General features: G+C 45.6%; 1 protein-coding gene across 1 annotated transcript in view; it reads left to right on the plus strand.

The window, feature by feature from the left end:
* Positions 1-1447: 1447 nt before the first annotated feature.
* The window catches only part of SEMA6A (semaphorin 6A), a 128087-nt gene continuing 108120 nt past the window's right edge, over positions 1448-21414 (plus strand). The window contains exon 1 of the mRNA XM_003788897.2: positions 1448-2197. The gene's annotated coding sequence lies outside the window, so the exon portion shown is untranslated. The remainder of the gene's footprint in view (positions 2198-21414) is intronic.

The following is a 21414-nucleotide window of genomic DNA, read 5'->3' on the forward strand; positions in this document are numbered from 1 at the left end:
AATCCCCACCCAAGACGCGGGAGCGCGCAGCCCAGCCGGCCGCCTTGCCGCCCTGCGTTCCGCTGCTCCCTCCCGGAACCGGCTCCCGGGGCCGCGGGGGCTGCGCGCGCACCGACGGCCGCGCCCCCCCCCCCGGGGCCGTCGCGGCCTTCGCCTGGGAAAGGTGGAGATGGCGGCCCCTGGTGGCATCTCTGGAGAACAGCAGAGGTACTGACTTTTTCTCACCGTTCTCCCCACCTTTTCCAGGTGATTTGTGAAAAAAAAGGGGGGGGGGAGTGTTGTCGCTTGTGCATTTTTCTTGAACCATCTTTAGCAGATGTCTGTATATGCAAAAGTGGAAATAAAGGTGGACTTACTAGGGGCCCTACCCCCAATTACGGAACAGGTACAGCTTCTAATACGAGGGACTGAGCCCCTCCCGCCCCAGTGACTAGTAACTCTCCTAGAACTGAAGAGCCGCCCGGCATTACTTTAAAGGCTGTAACTACAGTCCTTGCCATCTGCGATGCCCACTTGGGGAGCAGCAGCCGCGGCGCGCGCAGTCGCTCGCGGGGCGCGAGCAGCGGCCGGGGGAGGGGAGAGCGGCGAGCGGCGCGGCCTGACGAGTTGGCACAGGCCTGTAACTGCAAGACTTCTTGGCTATGAAAGTTCAAGTGGTGGAGGAAGGCCGTGCCTGCAATTCTTCGTGTGAGGGTAACAATAGTGCCTTGGAAGTAGTTGCGATTTTCCTCTTCCGTGAAGCTCTTGGGTTCTCACTGGAATTGTTTGCGTCTTATTTCTGAAGTTTATTTCTAGGAACAGTCCACACACTGTGGACTTTAAAAAACGAAAGTTTAAAAATGGATCGTCGTGGTTAATATTAATAACACCATTCTCTGCACTGTGGTTTATTTGCCTACTTAACATGCTTTATGAACGGGTGTATGCGCGTAACCAATAGCTGTGTTCCGATCTTCCAAGAATATTTTTAACCGCGCCGGCGTCTATCCAATTCATTTGGGGATGTAGGGCATCCACCACTTCTGAAATCTACCTCTCGATAACAGTAATCAGAATTAGAAAGCCTCGCCATTCACTTACCCTCATCCTTTCGAACTTTTCCATTTAAGAAAATCGATGAACAAAACCTTTCTTGTAACTCGCTCTTGCGCTACGTCTATTTTAATTTATTTTTCTGATTTGGCAGGACTCAGCAATGCTGTCCGGGATTTTTACCCCCAGTAGCTGGAGCAGATATGGGGGTGGGGGAGGTGAGGGCTGGGCTCCAGACCCAGTCGCCCCCGCAGATCTCCGCGGAGCGCGCCAGGGGGCCGGGAATCCTGGTGGCAGGAAGCGGTGCTGGCCAGTAGGTCCAAGACTCCACCTGCAGCCACATTGCGCAGGTTCTCCCTCTTGGCCTCGCTCATTTGCGCTCACACACACCCTACAGCTTTCTTTGGGTCGGAGCAGACGCCAGCCAAAGTAGGCGGGGTTGCAAGAGGAGAGTCCGCTCTGCGCGATCCAGTCCGGGACTTGGCTCCGCCCGGGAGCGGCGGCCTCTCCGGTGACAGAGTAGTGAGCTGCACGGGGTGAGGCTGCAGCCAACTCCGCTCCCAGCGCACTCGGCTGCCCAGGCGCACGGGACGCAGCAGCGGCGCTCCTCCGCGGTGCCGATCGCCCGAGATGCCCGCTTAAGAGCGTGCGGCCGCGGCCAGCATCACCACACCCGCGGCACCGCTCTCCCGGCCGAGGAGCCGGGCCAGAGCCGCGCACCCCTGCCCCAGCCCCCACCCCGCCCCCCGCCCTGAAATGACTTGTTAATCGGCGCAGACACCACCAAGGGGACTCACCGGAGTGGAATCCAAGTGGAATTTGGATTTGGCGAAGAGTTTCTTGAACATTTACCCTCTTACTTGTTGGTTTTCTTCTTCTTCATCTTCTTTTTCTCTCTTTTTTTTGGGGGACCGTCTTTTCCCCCTCTTCTCTCTCCGACCATCACTGGAGATGAACACAGCGCGCTTGCATCCCAGAAAGTAGTCGCCGCGACTGTTGCCCCCAAAGAGACAACAAGCACACATGTAGGAATGACAAAGGCTTGCGAAGGAGAGAGCGCAGCTCGCGGCCCAGAGAGATCCCCTCGATAATGGATTACTAAATGGGATACACGCTGCACCAGTCCGCTCCAAGCCAGCCTTCTGCCCGTCGATGCACCGAAAAGGTACGGCCCGGGCGCCCCGGTGCGCCCCACCTCCCGGGCAGCTGGGCTCCAGCCTGAGGGTTCGGGGTCCGCGGCCAGCGCGTGCGATCGGCTTTGTGGTGCTTGTGTTTTATTTTGTCTCGTGTCTCTGTCTCCCGAGCGTTGCAGAGTCCTGGGGGAGCAGCAGGGAGCCCTGCCTGCTGCCTTTCGCCCTGCGCCCCAGAGGCCGCCTGGCTCAGCGTCCAGAGCTTCCCCACCCGCGTCGCGCACACGCCCGGCGCCGCCCCGGACCGCGACGGCGTGGATGGCTCCCCGACCCGGGGTGTGTGTGTGCGGGACCCAGGGCTGGTCTTCACTCTCGGGCCAGCAGAGAGTGGAGCAGGCCGGAGAGGGTGGGAATCTCAGAAGCTCCCAGTTGCAGTGACTAAGGCAGGGAAAGGGGTCCTGCCCTCGAGGGCTGGAGGGGGTTGGGTAGAACAGCGCTGCTTTCGTCCAGTGCCAGCTTTGGATTTTGGGTCGAGAAAAAGAGTTCCGTGGAGACTGTGTGGAAGCGAAGGGACTCTTTTGTTGTCAGCACGGGGTTTGGGCTGGGCTCCGTGGAGTGCGGGAAACTTGTAATGGCCCTGGGCACCCGCATGCCCTGCTTCTTGGTGAGATCTTGGCTCCAGTGGCTGCTGGCACCAGAGGTTCCGGGCTTTGTTTGCTCGGATAAGTGTTCAGGAGCGGCCTCTCGGTGTGGAGCTGCGCCCCCGCCCTGAGTTCTGTCCCTAGCCACAGCTCCAAACCGAACGACGAGAGGTCCGTCGCGGCTGCGTCCCTCTCAAGCACCAAGCTCTCGGCGATGGGGCTGGCGTATGCTGCGCCCTCCTCCGAGGTCTGCATGGTCCCTCTTTGGAAAGGAGGCATCCCAGGAGGGGGAAGGGTGGGAAGCTTTGGCTAGTGGTGGCCCTGGTTTGCTACTCAGACGTGGGCTCTGTCCCAACTCCTCTCTGTGTTCTAGAGCGGTGCCACAGGGGCCGCAGGGCGCCTGGGAGCCAGCTGAGCAGTGCCCACCCGCCCTGCCTGACCCTGCTGGGGTAGGAGATGTCTCATCTCCCATCTCCCAAGAACTGAGATGTCTTTCTCAGTTCCTCACTGTGGGAGACCGTGCAAAGCAAGATCCTGAGGTCTCCTTTCTCGCTCGAGCCGAGAGTCACAGGGGGGAGCCAGGGAGCGGTCCTGGACTTGTGGGTGTCGGGAAAGGAACCAGAAACAGGATTTAGCGGTCTTTCCCGCTCCCTCGCCGCCCTCTGCCCAGCGCCTCCGCCCCCTGCACAGCGTGGGGTCACTGAACCAGGCGTTTCTGGAAAGTTTCTCTGAAAGCTGGGGCAGCAGGCACGACAGAACTAGGGAGCAGTGCATCTGTGGGAGACTGGAGCCCAAGGGAATCATGTGCACAGCCCAGAGATGTAGCCAGGACTAGGTGCCAGCCCATCGGAGAGTGGCGCCTCCTGGCCGGCGGCACTTGCTTGACCAGTTGGGAAGGGGACGGGATGGGGGTTGGGAGATGCTGAAGCAGGACTCAGGATGCAGGTGTGACCGTTTTGGTCGCAAGCGGTCGCCAGGGTTCGTGTAGCCATTGGTGGGCACTCGCCGGCTTGAAGCTCCAAGGGCAGCATCCCGAGCCTTCTGCACCTTGAGCGCGATTTTTCTGCTGCCAGCTGTCCAGGGAGGGGCGAGGCAGAGCCAGGTGTGAGTGGAGCGGGGGCAGCACAGGAGCCTGGGAGCCTGGAGGCGCTGTCTTCACAGCCTGGAAAACCTTCCAGGGGTGACCTCTGGCCTTTATGGCAGTGATCCGCACTGCCAGCCATTCCGCGTCCAGTCACTGAAAGAAAGGTAACTGCTTTGGGAGTGAGGTGGCCTGGCACAGCCATGGTGGGATCGCTCCTGTTTTATACCCAGTGGAAACCGAGTTGCCGCTGAACCCGATCCCTGACAGGTTTAATATGCAGGCGCGCGCGCGCACACACACACACACACACACGCACGCGCGCGCACACACACACGCACGCAGAGGCACACACTATCTCACTTGTAGTCACAACTTTCTGTGCCTCACATCTGAGAAGCCGTTTAAGCAGTATTTTCTCAGCAGGTTTCAGGAAAGCTATTTAATGCCCCCCAGCGCTGGTTTTTAAGTCTTTCTGGGATGGGAAGGTGGTGCGTTTGCCTGTCTTCCTTTAACCCTGCTAATTGTTGGTCTCTGGTTCCCTGATCGACACACACATCTTGGGCATGAAGTGCGTGGTCGGCTACTGCGATGGCCTGGGAAGATTGGTGGTTCTGAACCCATTAATCCTTTATTTAGATTTTTGCTGGCAGAGTAAAGATGCCTGTGTTAAATTCTGAATGAAAATACCCTTTGTACACTTTACCCAAGTGGCTACCAGAGGTCAAGATCGCAAGCATTTTGCATGACGTTTTAATACCGTGTTTTGCCTGCATGTAGCAGTTTGATGATTTACAGTAAGCTTTGATTAAACTACTCCAGGCACCAAAGTTAATTATTAACCTAACCTTAAATACAGTGGCAGAATCGTGTCTCCACCTATTAACCTAAACTATCTATTAAAAAATAATTGCACTAGCTATTTGAGTTTAGTTTACCCATACTTGTTTATATGGTAACTTTTATTTGAATCTTGAGTAACACCCACTCCCAGTTATTACTTGGGTTTCAGGATATTCTTGAATGAGGAACTTTGCGAACTAGTCTAAAGCAGAAAAGAATGATCAGATTTAAAACCTACGTGTTATGAGTCCTTTTTCCAACTGGATTTAAAGAAGCATCCTACTTTATGTTATTTACAGGGTTTGTGGGGTGACAGTCTCCCTCATGTGCTAGGCTTTACAGCAGTCACACTTTAGAGATGTGCCACATTCTCAGTAATGCATATAATTAACATACATAAATGTTAAGTAGACACCTAAAATGATATCTCAGGAGCCATCTCTAGGATGTACTTTTTGGATAAAACACCTAAGTTTGAATAGGTTAAAATTTTATAAGAACTAGTATGGAATACTCAAGTAAATGTCGAATGAATGAATGGTACACATGGCTCACATGTGTCCACTTACAGTGGACCTGTTTATTTTTCCTACAGTGAAAAAAAAAATCTGTGCCTTCAGTCAAGTGGTTATTACAAAGTGGGGCTAAGTAAAACTCTTTATTTACATACAAACACACCCCCCTCAAATTCCTTCAAAGTTTAGCCATTTCCATCATTTAAAACATTCAGCATTTGCATTTAGCGTTAGAGTGGGCGGGTAACACTGCACTAGTGAAGTCTAGTGTGTTGGTTAAATCAGGAAGATAGCAAGACTTAGGAAGACTGTTATCTTCACTGAATAAAAATAAGGCATCCAAATTAAGAGTTTGTATTAAATTCAAAATGCATATTCATGCTTTCAAAGTAGATAGGTAATTGCACTCCCACATGAATGGAAGGAAAAATACTGTTTTGAACCAGGAGGTAAGTCAGATAGTTTACTCTGTCTACATAGTAGTACAGCTCTTTTCAGGGCAGGACAAAAGAGTGATGATGGGACAAAAAGGTTTTTTTTAGAACTAGATTGCCAAGAACTGATACCGTCTCTCCATCTTATTTGTTTGCAGGAAGGAATCACAGAACAAGCCAAACTAATTGCAAATGCTTTAATTAGGCATCTGCCATTTGTGTAATGTAAAGCCTAGGAAAGCCTCTGCACTGGCTCCCCCCACGCCCTTCTCTGGGTTTAGACAATCAACTGGCCTTCTCCCAGAGTGGGTGTTCCTGACATCATCAGTGGGAACTCTGTGTTGTGGCAGACACATCTGTGCATGCCAGGGCAGGGTAAAGCTTTGAATCAATCTGCTAGGCCCTCCCATATCAATGCCCCCCACTCTCTTGGGGTGCCCTGGGCCAAGTTGTCTCTGAGCTATTTCTATTCCAGAGTGAAGGCTTTTCTACCTTAAATGTGCTGCAAGAGCAACTGAACGATTCTCTGCTGGCAACCACATGGTTGCCTCTTGGGGATATGGTAAGGGAGGGAGAGAAGGGAGGCATTCAGTTCCTTTGAAATGGGCAAATAAGATGTCATACCGCACAAACCTCAAGGGGAGAAGGAGCAGCAATTTCTCAGCATGGGACGATTACATATAGTCTATACACAAGGGTGTCTTGCTTTGTGAAACATGAGCTCTAGCGAAGCTTTCTTATTAAAATAATTCTAATTATACTTATGGGGAGTATCATAAGAAACTGTAATACACTGGTGATTTCCAAATAACCTCTTCATCCCAGACCTCTCGCTCAGACCTCCCAAATATCCAGTGCCTACTGGCATCTTAAACTTAACATTTGGGAAACCTGGATCTTTCTCCCTCAATCTACTTTTCTTATAATCTTCTTTATCATGGTAAATGGCAATTCCATTCCTCAAGTTGTTTGGCCCCCATCCTTTCTCCCCTTGACACTTCTTTCTCACCCCCATGTCCACTGTGCTACAGGGAGCACGTGCAGGCTTCCTCCAGGCCTTCCTTCTCTGTGGCCTGCACGTTGACCAAGCCACTGCCCTCCTGTGAGGCTTGTGCCAGCCTCCAAGCCAGTCCGCCTGCTTCTGCTGCTGACCCCTCCAATCTTTTTTCAACACAGCAGTCCACAAACACAGCAGTGTTCCTAAGCCTGCTAACTTGGCTGCTCAGATGTTTTCCTGCCTTCTTCCAGTAAAAACCAAAGTCCTTACTATGGCCTTAGCAGCCCTTCATGATGTGCGCTGGGGCCTCCACCTCTCTGACCTCCACTCTTCCTGGGCTTCCTTGAAGATGCCAGGCATGGTGTATTCTTGAGATCCTTTGCAGGGACTTGGCCCTTGCTCTTTCTGGGCTTGGTTAGTTCTTCCCCTAGAAAGGTGCATGGTTTGCTCCTCCTAGTCTTCAGGTTTCTGCTCCAATGTCACCTTCTGGCAAAGCCTTTTCTGATCCCCTAATTTACTTTACCCTTTCCCCACCAGCACTCCCACCCCTTAGCATGCTTCATTTTTCCCTTAGCACTTTGTACAGGCTGACAGACTCTATGTTGTCCTTGTTTATTTTCTGCCTTCTACTAGAATATAATGCCACCAGGACAGGAATTTTATGTGTTACTCACTGCAGTATTTCCAGCCCCTAAAACAGTGCCTGGCACACCATAGGCCCTCCATAACAAGTGCCTGTTGGCAAGAATAAACAATGGATCTTTTTGCAAACAATGAGTCTTCATTTTATCTCTTTTGTTTGCCCTTATTCTTCTATATCATGCTCTTAACAAATGAGATACTTCATTGTTTGCAGGAGTGGACGTGTGTACATGCACGTGCTACTTCCATGTACACAGACGACTTGCCTCACGCACCACTGGTGGCATGTTCACTGTGTGTTGTTCTCCCAGTCTTCATTCCCACGGTCTAACCCTGTCTTCTTCTGTGGCCAAGAGCGCACATCTGTGAGACACCTGGTTGTAGCTGGAGGGAGTCTAAGTTAGGTAAATTCAACTTGCCAGGAAACAGAATTGAGAAGACAGCCAGCATTTATGAGGCTTGAGCTTTTGACCCTGGCCTCATTCATTTGTTCTGCATTCTTCTAACAGAAGGCCACAGAACTGTCCTTGCTTCTTTGGAGTTTGCCAACCATAATTTTAAAATGAAAGTTTCTGTCTGGAGAATGGAGTATGCTTGTTAATCCATGTCTCTGCCCTGTACCAGTTACAGTATAACTGCTATTGAAACTCCCGCTCTTGGGAGCTGGGAGATGTGGGTTCTAAACTCTTACTATGTTGGAATGATCCTTTAACTTCCTGGGGTGTCATCATTTTAAATAAAATTGTGAATAGTAAGTTTTTTCCTGTCTTATAGGATTACTGGGAGAATAATAGGAAATCATGACTATGAATGTATTTGGTAAAATAGAACACAGGCTCTGGACATTTGAAAAGTGGGAAGAACCTATTTCATTATCTTATAACACACACACACAATTATGCTCTATGGATATATATAGTTTCAGCATCAATCACATTATGAAACTAAATGATATGTTCCATTTCATCGAAAATGCACATTCCACATATAACATGGATAGCAAGCTTATTACTTAGAATACCCACCACCTCAAGTAGAGATTCCTTTCACTATGCTCATGAAATTGGGCAAAGTCACAAGAATGGCACTCTGCCAGGAATTATTTAAAAAGTAAGAGAATTGTTTTTGCTCAGTTAAGTTCTGAAATAGCTCAAAGTGACCACTGATGTAGAGTAGACTTGTCAGGGTGAACCAGGAGTGGTGGGTGCGATGTTTCCATCTGATCCCGTACCAAGGGCAAATTCATTATATTTTGTGGTGTGAAGTATATAAATGTGGAGGAACTGTCAGAGGTAACGCAGTGAGCCGCTCCAGAGGCAGCGCTGAGGTCATGCTTTTTTGGCAGACAACAACACTTGGATTTCTACCTCTTTTTTTTTTTTTTTTTGCCACTTACTAACAGCGTGACTTTGAGCTATTTCCTTAACTTCTCTGCTTCACTTTCCATTTGTAAACTGCTCGTAGGTTGGTGATGTTATGGTTACTGAGAGGAGTAAATGTGACAACATCTGTAAAACGCATAGCCCGATGCCTGAGCAAGCAGCAACCTCACATTCTCTGTGAGGTGTTATTTTTATTTTGGCCACTGTAGTCATGGAAAATGCCCTGGGAATGGATTTTTAAAACGCACACTGTTTTTCTGGGAGGAGAGGACCCATAGGGAAATGGCTACAGATCTGTAACATGAAGAGATGATGCAAAGGAAACAACCTTTGGACCAGAAAGGAACATTCACACCATAAACTGGCCAGCGTGTCATGGGTTTTAAGCGGAGAAGCGTGTGAGCAGGTCACTTAGCAGGGAACAGGAGTGATGATTCTTTTCCTAACTTTGGAAGTTGAACCATCACCCCCAAAACACAAAGGAAAAAAACAGTATATAAAACAATAACGAGCAGTACAGGGTCAAATAAGAGCCCAAAGGGTAGTTGTTTTAAGAAAATAATAGCTGTCACTTAGCATTTTATAATAAAATGCACAGTCTGCACCCACTTTTGGAGTCTGAGAGCAGCCCGTCATGACTGTTCAGGGATGGATTGAATTTCCAAGGACCACAGCTGGGTTAGGAGAGAAATTGGGCTGATGATTGCACTCCTCCAGGAGGCTGTGGCTGGGACCCCAAGAGGGTCTTTATGGGGGTCAGGTACTCACCAGGACACTCTTCATGGCTGAGCTAGAAGTCAGTTTGGGAGAGCGTGAATTTCCCAGCAAAAGCAAACTACTGCCTTCCTCATGAAAGGTACAAAATACTTGGCTGACCCAAATTGAGATAACACTTACTCTACTGACAGATAAGAGTGCTACAAAACCTAATACTTGATTCAAATGATAGTCATACAAGTTCTTATTAGGGAGAAAAATCTGACTTCTAAAAGGCACAGCAGAAGGGGAAATACGTTGGTGTCATCACTACAAATCCCTGGACTCCAGCTGCCATCGTGTCCTCTAGGAATCGCTCTATGGCTTAGAATTACAGTTATTTTCATCTGGGAAAAATTTTTTCTTCTCAAATCCTTTAAGTGGAAAGGAGACATAAGATGATGGGAGTGAATCAGTAATGAACACGTTCCAAAGACCGAAGGATGGGATCTTTCCAGCAGCCAGTGTGGTGACCACTGCTGTCAAAGTGTTAGTAGTGATTGCTATTTCTACACATACACATACAGCTTTGGACCTGAGGCTTTTCTTTGATATTCCTAGATGTTTTCTAGTGATTTCCAACTAACCTACACTTGCTGTCTCTAAAAAATTGAATTCAAAGAATTCCCGCCAACTAAAAAAATGTAGGAGAAGAATCTTTAAAAAATGGATGCTGTTTACCATCTCTTAGCTCTTCTGCCCCTTCCACATCTCTACAGCCGGCCTTTGGCCAGGATTTGATTTGAATCATTTATAGAACCAAGCAGGATCTGGCACTAAATACAATGAAAACCTGCCATTGGAAAATAAACATTTTAGGGACTGGGAAGAAATGATATTAAGTACGGTTTAATGCTGCATGAAGGCATTACAGACAAGCTTTCTGTGGTGGGTCCGTTCTTTTTCCTGTTTCTGATTCTTTTCATAGGCAGAGTATTCAATCTTTTCATTAATATTGCAGTGACTCTGGCACTTCCCCACCCCTCCCCCAGACTCCTACTGTTCTTGCAGGAGGAAACTGAGAGAATACTGATCGAGCTGGTGAATGGAAATGTGCCTTTCCTGAAAATGGAATGCTTTATGAAAAATTGCATTCCACAAAAAAGCACTCCAACAATCTCCAAACAGCCCCTCCTCCTTTCTCCCCAAGAGAGCCACGTGACTTCATTCACACATTTTGGGTTTTGAAGGCATTTGTTCTTAGTGACGATACGTAGAAACCAAATTGTTTATAGCCTTCTAAACTCGAGTATATGTAGCAGAATGGCAGTCGGGTTGATTTTTATAAGAATACTTGTTAATGGTTCGTGAGATGGATTCTGTGCTAATTCTTCTTGCATCGTGAATGATGGCCCTAGCTAGACACTGTCGCTGGGATCTTCATCTATTAATCATGGAGGCTGCTTTCTTATTCGGTTGCCATAGTTTCAGTGCCTCAGATAGTGTTGGGGTGTCTTGGGAAAGGTTTGAGATATACTAGGGCTTGCAAGCCTTGCAGTTACTTTGGCAGTTGTGCTCTGAAAAACTGAAAACCGCTTCTCATATAATTCAGTATCGGATTAAAAGAGGCAGCTTCTGAGAGTGTCTCCCTGGACCTTGTTAAGTGCACATCCAGCTGATATTTACGCCAGGATTTGCCTCTTGCTCAGTCTTGCTGGTAAAAAAAAAGAAAGAAAGAAAGGAAGGAAAAATGACAGGGGGCTGATGTTACTTTCATCTTTGGATGGGAAAGCAAAGGGGTGCAAACTCTTCATTAAGGCTATTCAGAATGTGGTGGTAAATAGGGGCGTTCATGACTTTGCTTGAAATTTCAGCTTCATAATTTGGTCTTGGCTCTGCAGATTGCTAAATAAATAAAATGACATCATGAGTGTTTTGTGTCGTGTTTTATTTGGGCAATGGAAACATTTAGAGCTCTCCTTGAGGTTTAACCTTTAATTTTGAGGTTTGACACTCATTACTGAGGAGTTAGAGACCATTTTCGTGTATTCCCCCCCCCCCCCAAAAAAAAAGGAATGACATGTTTTGGATCGTTAAGTGTACTGCTTTATCAGCTCTTGAGTATATGAACATTTTTCATTTTTGGGGGGCTGATTAGAAAATGCTCTCCAGTTATGTATATGTTATGTGACTCAGTCAAGAAAAGATCTGGGGAGTAAATTGCTGTGGGAGGGAGAGACATCCCTCCTGTGTGATGTAGGACACAGCTTGCTTTTGTTAGGCAAATTTGGCCTTGTGTAACAGATACCGGTACAGGCTCAGTGTTTTAGTTCCCATTTCTCCAGTGGACTTTCCAGGACTCCTACCAGTCTAAGCCAAGCAACTTGACTCCTTTGTAGATTAAAATATAAAATAAAATAATCTCACCTTTGAAGCAAATAGTGCTGAATTGAAGACCTGCAAAGCATCAAGTGAAAACCCAGTCTGATTCAGAAGAAGAAACTCTGAATTTTTTACAAATGGTGGGACTCATCTAGAAAATTAGTCCTTTTTTTTTTGTAACTAGAAAATGACCAGTTTTTATTTCAGGGTGAGCTTCAAAGCAGCTGTCTTCAATTTCCCCAGATCTAGCCTGCCAAAATTTTTGCCTAAGATCAACGAGCATTTTTAATGCACGTGCCTATTATGTTGACCCCTCCCTTAGCCAACCACACTCAATGATTGATTTTAGGGGCCAATAATGTGAAGTAAATTAAAAGGATAACATGGCCTTAATTGCTACTGGCTTCACCAGGCTTCTGGGCACTGGAATTCCTTGTGGAGAAACACTTTCAAGTGTCACAGCAGTTTTTGATCATGTGGTCTGGCTCACCCATAGGCTTCAATTATCCTCCAACCCTCCCCTGCCTCTCCTCACATAGATCCCAGAAGCAAGGAAAGCGTGCATCTCCACGTTCAGTTTTATGAACCCCTGATTATTTGGCAGGGTAAGAAAACAAGCCCTGTTTGTTTTACAGTATTCTCCTAAGTTAGCTCTTAAAACAGAAAGACAGACGTGGCATGGAGAACAGTGGAGCTGTTCTTTTTGTTTTAAGAACAATTTGGGTGAATTCGGTTTGCCCTCCTCTCCGATGATAACAGGACTGTGATTACTCTTGGGCTCTTGGGTGTCCTATTAGACACAATATTGCACACGTACCCTTCAGAAAAGTAAGCAGTAGGTTTTTGTGTGGATGCCAGTCAAATACAATGTGGACCTTAATTAACCTTAATTAATGATTTCTGATTACAGATTTTCTTTTGTGCCTTAGAGGCACAAGGCATCAATGCCTTGGAGGCTATATTTAGGTGGAACGTTTTCAAACAGCAATGCCATGAATGTACTTCCATTGTCTCGCCCTGCAAACCACACTAGGTTCTTGTTATCACAGAAAATGGGGTTCTGCATCATTTTCAGAATGGGCGTGTAATAAATGACAATGTCACGTTGGGTACCACTGAAATTTATAAGTGATGTAGAGTATTTGAATCTTCAGAGGAGGCATTTTTAATTTTAAATGACTTTATGTATCAAAATTGCAGATAGGTACTGGCTTCTAACTGGGATCAAGGCCATTCCCTCAAAAGGTTCAGCGGCACCCTAACTCTTTAAGAACATAAAAGCAGACTGCATGCCAGAGACAGTAGACCAGGTGGTGTTTCCTTGGCTCAAGAGTACCCTTTACTGAGTGCTAACCATAGAACAGCAATCAGGGAATATTGCTGACGCCGGCGAGAAGTGGGCCTTACTTTTGGTGAAATACTTTTTCCTGTGTTTTAAGTTTTAGAACAGATATCAAGAAGCTGAATTATGATGTTAATGAGCTATTTACATTCAACTTTTAACTAGAGGGTCTAATAAAAGTGAGATATAATATATTAATGCCAACTTAGAAATTAAATTTCTGTGTGAATAATCATTTTGTAGCTTATATGAAACCCTAATAGCATATAGCCCATCTAGTTTAGCATAATTTGTGCTTATGAATTATAAATGCTTAGTTTTACAATTAGACTCACCAATCTGTAGCCATGTTAATGAGAAATTACCGAAATTAAATTGATTTGTAATATTTCTTGTTGGGTGTTCTAGGGTAGTGGTTATCTGAAATAATTTTCAGTTATCTGTCCCAGTGCATGCAATATGGTTTCATTATTTATTTATTTATTTTTAAGAGACAGAGTCTTACTTTGTTGCCCTCCGTAGAGTGCAGTGGCGTCACAGCTCACAGCAACCTCCATCTAGCTCTTGGGCTTAGGTGATTCTTTTGCCTCAGCCTCCCAAGTAGCTGGGACTACAGGCACCAGCCACAATGCCTGTCTGTTTTTTGTTGCAGTTTGGCCGGGGCCAGGTTTGAACCCGCCACCCTCGATATTTGGGGCCGGCACCCTACTCACTGAGCCACAGGCACCGCCCCATTTTATTTTTAATGGAATAAAGTCTGCTCCATGGGATGAGCTCACCACGTTTGACCCAGTAAAGAGATATCAAAAGTAGAAAGAGCAAAGTAGTTTCCTATGTAGCTCAAAGAAAAGGGAACACATACTTTAGTTACTTTTTTCTTGTAAAGGGATGTTCAGAGTACAGGGAAGAGTTTTTAAAAAGTCAGCTTTTATCTAGGTGTTTCCATTTCTTTGTGATGAGGGGAAGTAACCATGGTGAACATGCTGATTCACGAATTCTCCAGGGATATCTTGGAGGGTGGAACTTTCGTTTTCATATTTTGTCATGTCCAGAACACAAGACCTGTGACTATTGCCCAAACACATCCGTTCCCAAGAATAAAAAGAATGACATTATTGCCTGTGCGGTTAGAAAACAGCCCATTCCCACCCCTCCAGCAGATCCTCCCAACTTGCCAGGTGTGCAGGAGAAGGCTTTGAAATGTTGTGAATAACTTGACATTATCACATTGTTATTGAATTGCAAATTATTCGGAGCAGAACTTGAAAGAGTTTTAAATGTAGGACTAGGACAATGCATTTTCTTGCCTGTTGTCAAGCATTCCTAGTCTTAACTCCTTTGTTCTATGAAATGTAATCATAATGTATTTGCATCTTTCAGTGTCAACACACCTTCCTGGGTGGCACCTTTGGAGGAGAAAATAGCCTGGGGTGCTCAGCAGTGAGACATACTCTGTAGGCGGCAGGGACCTTTCTAGAGGGGTCTTGCTGAGTCCCACATCAGAAATAGAAGTTAGGCTTACTGAGGTTGATCAACACCAGCAGTATTTATAAACATTGACTTATTTAATCTTATTACAACCCTCTGGATTTGGTGGGGGCAGGAATTAGGACACCCAATTTAAAGATGTGATAACTCAGCCTGGGACCAGATCCCCAGCCTTCTGAGTTTGAGTTTTGTTTAGCGTCACTGTGTTGTTTGCTCAATACTTCAAACATCTTTCAAAAGATGACCGTGTTTCACCCACAGATACACTCGGAGCAGACTGAGCACTGACAAGAGCAGGGTTAGAAGTAGCCGGCTAAGGACCCCACCTGGGGCGTCTAGTGCGCTGGAGCCCTAGATTCCTGCTTCTCGGTGGACTACTTCTGGGAGGAGACACTGTCTCTGGAGGTTCTGAGAGTCATGAGTCAAAATCATCCTAAAGGACATCAGTTGGCAAACAGAGGATGTTTTTATTTGGGGTTCTAGTCCTATTTTATGATGGGGATAAAAATAAATAGTTACATAAGGGTGGCAGTTTTGGCTCTGGCTCATGGTAACACTGGAGGGACAGAAGGTCGGAGCAGATACTCTCAGGAATACCCTACTGGGGCTTGCAACTTACACCTAGACAACAGAAACACCTTCTCAGCAGGAATCAAGTAGGTCCAGTGGCAGAACGGAAGTCCACCCCCCACCCTGACCCCCACACACAAAGGTCGTCTGACTCTAGTTCAGACTACCAGGTCTAGTGAAAGGAGCAGTGTCGTTTCAGCAGATACATATGTATTTATCACCTACCATAAGCGAGGAAAAGTTCTAGGTACTGCAGGGCAACAACAAAGACCTAGTTCAGAATTTACAGAATAATTGCGAACCTACTCTAAGTCAGACATGGATTCATATTTTAGAGAACGTGGACACGTGAAAAGTCACGGTGGTGTGAGGTCTGATTATTCTCTGCCTGCCTCAAAGGGGCTCTGTGCAGCTGGGGTGTCAGGCAGGGCTGGGGAAGGAAGAGGCTTCAAATGTGTCACCTCCTTAGACACATTTGAGCTGTGTCTAAGCAATCAGCTAGGAGGGAGGCTGGGATGGAGGAGCAAAGGGCCCAGAGGCAGAGAATGGAGAACTTGCCCCCCACCCCCACCCCCAGCAAGGGTCCTCCAGGTGACTGGTGCACGGGGAGGGGGTGATGTGAGAAGCCTGGAAAGCAGGGGGAGCGAGAGCAGCTCTGCCTAGCAAATGAGGGAGTCAGTGCTGCTGCAGGGGGCTGGAGTTTTCAGTAAGAAGATGATGTCCTCAAATATGTGTTTTAGAAGTATATAGAACTTGTTAGGACTGTGGGGAAAAGGAAACAGTTTCTGGGTATATTGGTACAATACAGCAGACAGGACTTGGGGGCCAGTTGGATGTGTGGGGTAAGGTAGTGAGTGGAGGGTGTGAAAAAGGCTTCTGTGGCATCACATCCAGGGAGCTGGGTGGAGAGTAGTGGCGTTGGCTGAGACGAGAACCCAGTTTTATAGACAAAATCTTTAATGAACAGTTGTCATAAGCTATAGTTAAGTGACAACACCATACCCTGGGACTTAGTTTGATTATTCTCTGCAGAAAGAGTACCAAAGGCTTTCAATTCGAGGGTGTTTAAACGGTCACATTTGGTCTGGCCCTGGGACCACTTTCTCCCACATCAGAGAGGTCCACACACTACTATGAGGTGGTAAATACCAGGAAGACTCAACCCATCCAGGGCAGCTCCCCAGACCACAGGAGGGCCAAGGGCTAAATGACCTGCTCATGGGAGAATCAGGGCATCTATGGAGCCACCGGGCTCCTGTTTTTTTTCATTCCAAAGAATTTTACTTAATAAAAGTATTTTTTTTAATTGCTGAATTGTTTTTCCCCCTCCCCTGCTCTACGTGGGGTATATTTATATGAGTGGTTATCTCTTAAATTGCCTTGTGCAACCAAAATGCTACCGATGATGTAATTCACAAAATACAAATAACACCTAAATCGTGTTGTTTATTTAATAAGACAGTGTTAATCAGACAGCCAGTTCTTTTTATTTCCTGCATTGCACTAAAATTGAACACTGCTTACATAGTAGAAGGGAACATGTGGTGTTAGATAATATTTTATTTAGGAAGAACTAAGTCGTCATCGCACAGGTGATTGAGGGCTCACAAATTTAGTTTGTATGATTTCAACCTTTAGATAAGTATTGCTATGAAGAATCCTTCAATGCCTCGACCAGTTTAAGATAACTAATATTATACTACAGAGAAAAAGAATCCGGAAAAGGTGCGTATCCTTTATTTACCCTGCACGGGGCATTTTTCTTTCTGGAGTTTCTAAATAAAACTTGTAACATAAAAGTTTTTATTCTCACTTTTTATTTTAAAAAGAAATTGAATAACAAAAGTAAAACAGAACAGGTTTAGAAACATGGAGAATTTTCAAGGGTCTTTCACAAGTTAAATGAGTCTCTAGAAAAGTTCTAGAGAACCTCTATGAACTGTGTGCCTTATTTTAAAGGCACACTAGAATGAGACATTAAGGAATCATTTGAATTTTTAAAATGTTGGGACATCATGTTGGAGTTGGTGTCATCGTGGCCGGAAACTGAATTATGGATCACTGATGGAGTGTATGCCAGCTTATCACTTAGGCGTGGAATCTCCTGCTTCTAACTTTACTTATAGGCTGCCCTCTAGTGTTACTGAATCTCAGCACAACCACTTTTGTTTGGATCCCCTTAGAAGGAGAGAAAACAGTCAGAGGAAGCGGCTGCCTACCTCAGTGATTTTTAACCGGTGTGCCGCGGCACACTGGTGTGCCGTGAGGGAATCTCAGTTATGCCTTGAAATATTTTAAAGGTCATTAATTAAGTTATTTTCTAAAGAAGTTCAAAGCATAGTAAGCATATTCTTTTTTTTAACTTTTTTTTTGATCAACATAATTTATGTGTGCCACAGAAGTTTAATGACAGGTTCAAGTGTGCCGTGAGATAAACAAGGTTAAAAATCACTGATCTATCTAGTTAGTAGGTAGCCCGGCCTAGCTAGACACTGTCCCTAAGTACAATTAAGAAGGTTATGATACATGGTTCGAAAGGTTTTCAATAAATTAAAATGTGCCCACTGCCAATGCTCTGGATGGCCCAGAAGAAAATATCGGGTGGAAACACACACACCCCAAGACTGTGAATTGAAGTCAAGCTCCAAATCCAAAGTCAAACACCAAACAAGAAGCTCTGGGGCTACCATAAGTAATTGTACTTATATTTTCTATTTTGTCTGTTCATAAGAGCGATACAAGATAACATAAGCTCTATGTCTAAATGACTCTCAAAGAACTTCTTTAATAATGTCAACTAAAAAATTACAAGTATCAAGAAAAGCATTTCAACCATCATTGGTGGGAGATGTTTGACCAGACCAGACAGACAGCCTAAAAGTTGATGGAATAATTAACCCTCTGAGAAGAGTTATTGAACTTGGGCCTTTTTTCCTATTCCAAACCTTCAAAGAGTGTATTCAAGAACTTTAAAGATTATTCTCTGAAGATACTGAGAAGAGAATGCATTTGCTGCAGCCTGAATGGTGGAGCTGAGCACTTTGCTGACCGTAGTGTCAGCACTGCCTTTTCTTGGATGAAGAGTGAGCAGACTCCAGAGTCTGCCTGCATTAAGTGGGAGGGTCATTTCAGACTCGGTAGCTATTTTTTGCCAGGTATAATGTTGGCATTCTCAGTGGGTTAGGAAGGGAATGTTACAAAGTTCTAAGTGCACCCAGCTCATAACAGGAGAGTGGTATGGATTTTATAAAAATGGTTACTGATCATGATGATAGTGATTTATCATAGTTTTGAGACTAACGTCAAGAAGAATAACTAAAACCGTATGAGTGGGAGACACACACAAAGTGAAGCCGAACGTCCACATGGCACTTGGAAGTCACTTCTCGTCATCTAGAGGGGTATCGTGATGGAGGGGTGCAAACTTGTGTTTCTGGTGGCAACGCCTCATTGGGAATGCTACTTGACCTCTCCAGGCACATCTTCCTCATGTGTGAAAGGGAAATACTATAGTGCCACCTCATAAAATGAATTGATGATTAAATGAGATAATATGTACTGGAATGATGTCTGGTACCTAGTCAGCACTCAGTCAAAATCAGCTGGGCCTTTGGCATGTAAGTTAAAACTGAAAAGACAAGCCGATGAGAGGGCGGGAGTGTTCATATGAACCTGTCTGCCTGCTTGTGTCTTCCTCTCTGCTCCTTTTGTGTTTTAGGGCATGGTTTAAAATAACTGAACAATCATTATTTCGTTTTATTTAGGAAATATTTAATACATGGTTACTGTATGCAAGGAGCTAAATTAGATCCTGCTAGATATTTACAGAATACTAAGTAATCATGAAAGCCAAGGTGACTGAATTTTGCTACAGTTTTTCTTTGCCTTTGTTGTGTCCCCTGCTCAGTTAGGAGACCATTTTTCATGCCACATGTGCTGAGCTCCAGGCTTCCTGTACCCTGGGAACAGAGGATGTGGAAACTCTGGGGTCATAATACCAAGGGTTTCCTCACTGGGTAAGTTTTCTGAATGCGGTGTTCAGATTGTAGATAATTTTATATTTGGATTACGATACTCGGGAATTTTCACTAACAAAGAGTATCCAGAGGCTCTTTTAATTTAATGTTTGACGCACACTAATGTATAGGTACAAACAAGTTTTATATTGTACAATAAAACTTTGTTATATGTGTCATTAACTACTTAGACCAATTGAAGTTATGGGCTTTATACACTTGTTTTTCACAAAAACCAATAGCTGAATTCTTAAACAGCAGAGTGAGTGGATTGAACAGTAAATTCCTATTCTGACCCTGTCTTCACCCCTACTTCACGGAGGTGTAATGAGGAGACAGAAAAGGAGTTGGGTGATTGAAAAAGAAAAACAAGGGCCAAACTGATCATTATCTCTCAAGCAAACAAGAGTTAATTTTAGCTTTAGCATCCTAATTATTTACTCGAATGAGCAAAGCCTAATTCAAAAAAATAAGGAAGTTGTTAAGAGCTTGGAGACTGGGTGTCTCCGGAGATGGATAAAAGGAACTGGGGCCCCTCCTTCCCAGGGCAGTGAGAATTGTGTTGGTTTGCTATTCACCCAAAGTCAGGACCATCTGACAGCTGTTTGGGGTTTCTTGTGAAATGGACTTGGGCCCTGGCCAGATGCTAGTGGACAGATGTTCACAACACAAAACCCTTCCTCAAGATAGGAGCTAATTGGCACCCTCCTATCAATCTCAACAAATAAGGCCAGGAATGGGCTGGATCTGCTGGTGACCATCTCAACGCTCCAGCCTGCCTGCCTCTCCCGACTTAAGGAGCACGCCCTGTAGGGAGACTGAGCTTTCTCCATGGTCAGACCTCTGGCTCCAGAGCGTCTTGACACAAAACCTCCAAGGAGGTGTTTAAGGTTTGTTTTATATGTCAGCGTGCTTGTCTGTGTACACTGAATTGAAACCTTTCAAAAACGAGGGCCAATGAGGGGTCATTTGGACTTTACTGCCCACCTCTGACCAAGGCAAGTTTTAAAATGCAGAGTTTCCTCCACAAACCTGGTTTCTGGGGCGGTATTTTTTGAACAAGTACCTTTCACTTTATTTCCTCTTACCTTTCCGTGAACCCCTCCGAGCCCTCCCCGGGAATGTACACACTTCATTTCAGACCTTTCCTGACATCTGATGGGTAATAGCTGCGATGTGGTTTCATTAACGTGGATTTTTTAAAAACTGAGGTGGTTTAAAAGTAGGTATTTTAGGGGCAAACTGGTTTGACAACGACCCGTACATAACGACATGGCCTGGCTCCTACACTTATCCAATGTATAATTAACTGTACTTGATTTCAAGCCTTTCAGAGTAGGAATTCTCCCTATTTTCCTCTCAGTTTCGCAAGTTGAGAACAAACACTCTACCTTTTGGCTTATTACTAGTAGAATCTGTTACCCATCTATGGACTGACAAATAGTAATTCTTTCTAAGGCAAAGTACGCTCTTACAATATGTGATTTAAAGTACTTTCACTGATGTTAATGTTCAGTGCTTTTATTTTTGATGGACTCAGTTCATAAACAGATACAGAACAGAAAGACACCTGTCTCCTGCCCAGCTCTAGGCCTCTCTGCGGCCCTCCTCCCATCGCCACCCACGAACATCTTCCCCCCTTTCCAGGGATAAAGATCTAAGAAAGAGCCATTCTCCAACCCAGGTCTTTCCAAAGCATAATCTGTCTTAACCTAGGTAAGGCCAAATGCAGTCTATCAGACATTTCTATAGTTATTTATCTAACAAAAAATCGATGGACTTGGTTGGAGCTCTAATATATGGAGCGTGAGAAACTGCCTTATCATGATTCCCCCCTCGAGGACCCACCTCACCCTCAGGATTTCTCTGGACTAGGAACACACCCCCGCTTTTCCATTCTCTAGCGTGGCTCCTGCTCCCTTCCATGAAAGGCGGCTCTGACTACAGGAGCTAGAAGATGCCCAGCAACCGAGCCTGGCCACTATTGAGGCCGTTGTTTGTTCCCAGCACCGTGGAGCCAAATCTCATTTTATAGCACAGTGTGTTCTAGGAATTTCCCTTCATCAGTACAACAGCCCTTCTCTAATGCCTTCCTCTTCCCCATTTGCTGCTGTCACAGGCAGCGCCACACAGTCCTGCGGCGGGCAATTATAATTCGCTTCTCTCCAAGGCTTCGCTCTCCCCCATTTGCAAGGGACCACAAGGCATCAGCTGCCATGTTAA

The sequence above is a fragment of the Otolemur garnettii genome, unplaced genomic scaffold (genome assembly GCF_000181295.1).
Source record: "Otolemur garnettii isolate 467f Iridium unplaced genomic scaffold, OtoGar3 scaffold00030, whole genome shotgun sequence".
Taxonomy (NCBI): Eukaryota; Metazoa; Chordata; class Mammalia; order Primates; family Galagidae; genus Otolemur; species Otolemur garnettii.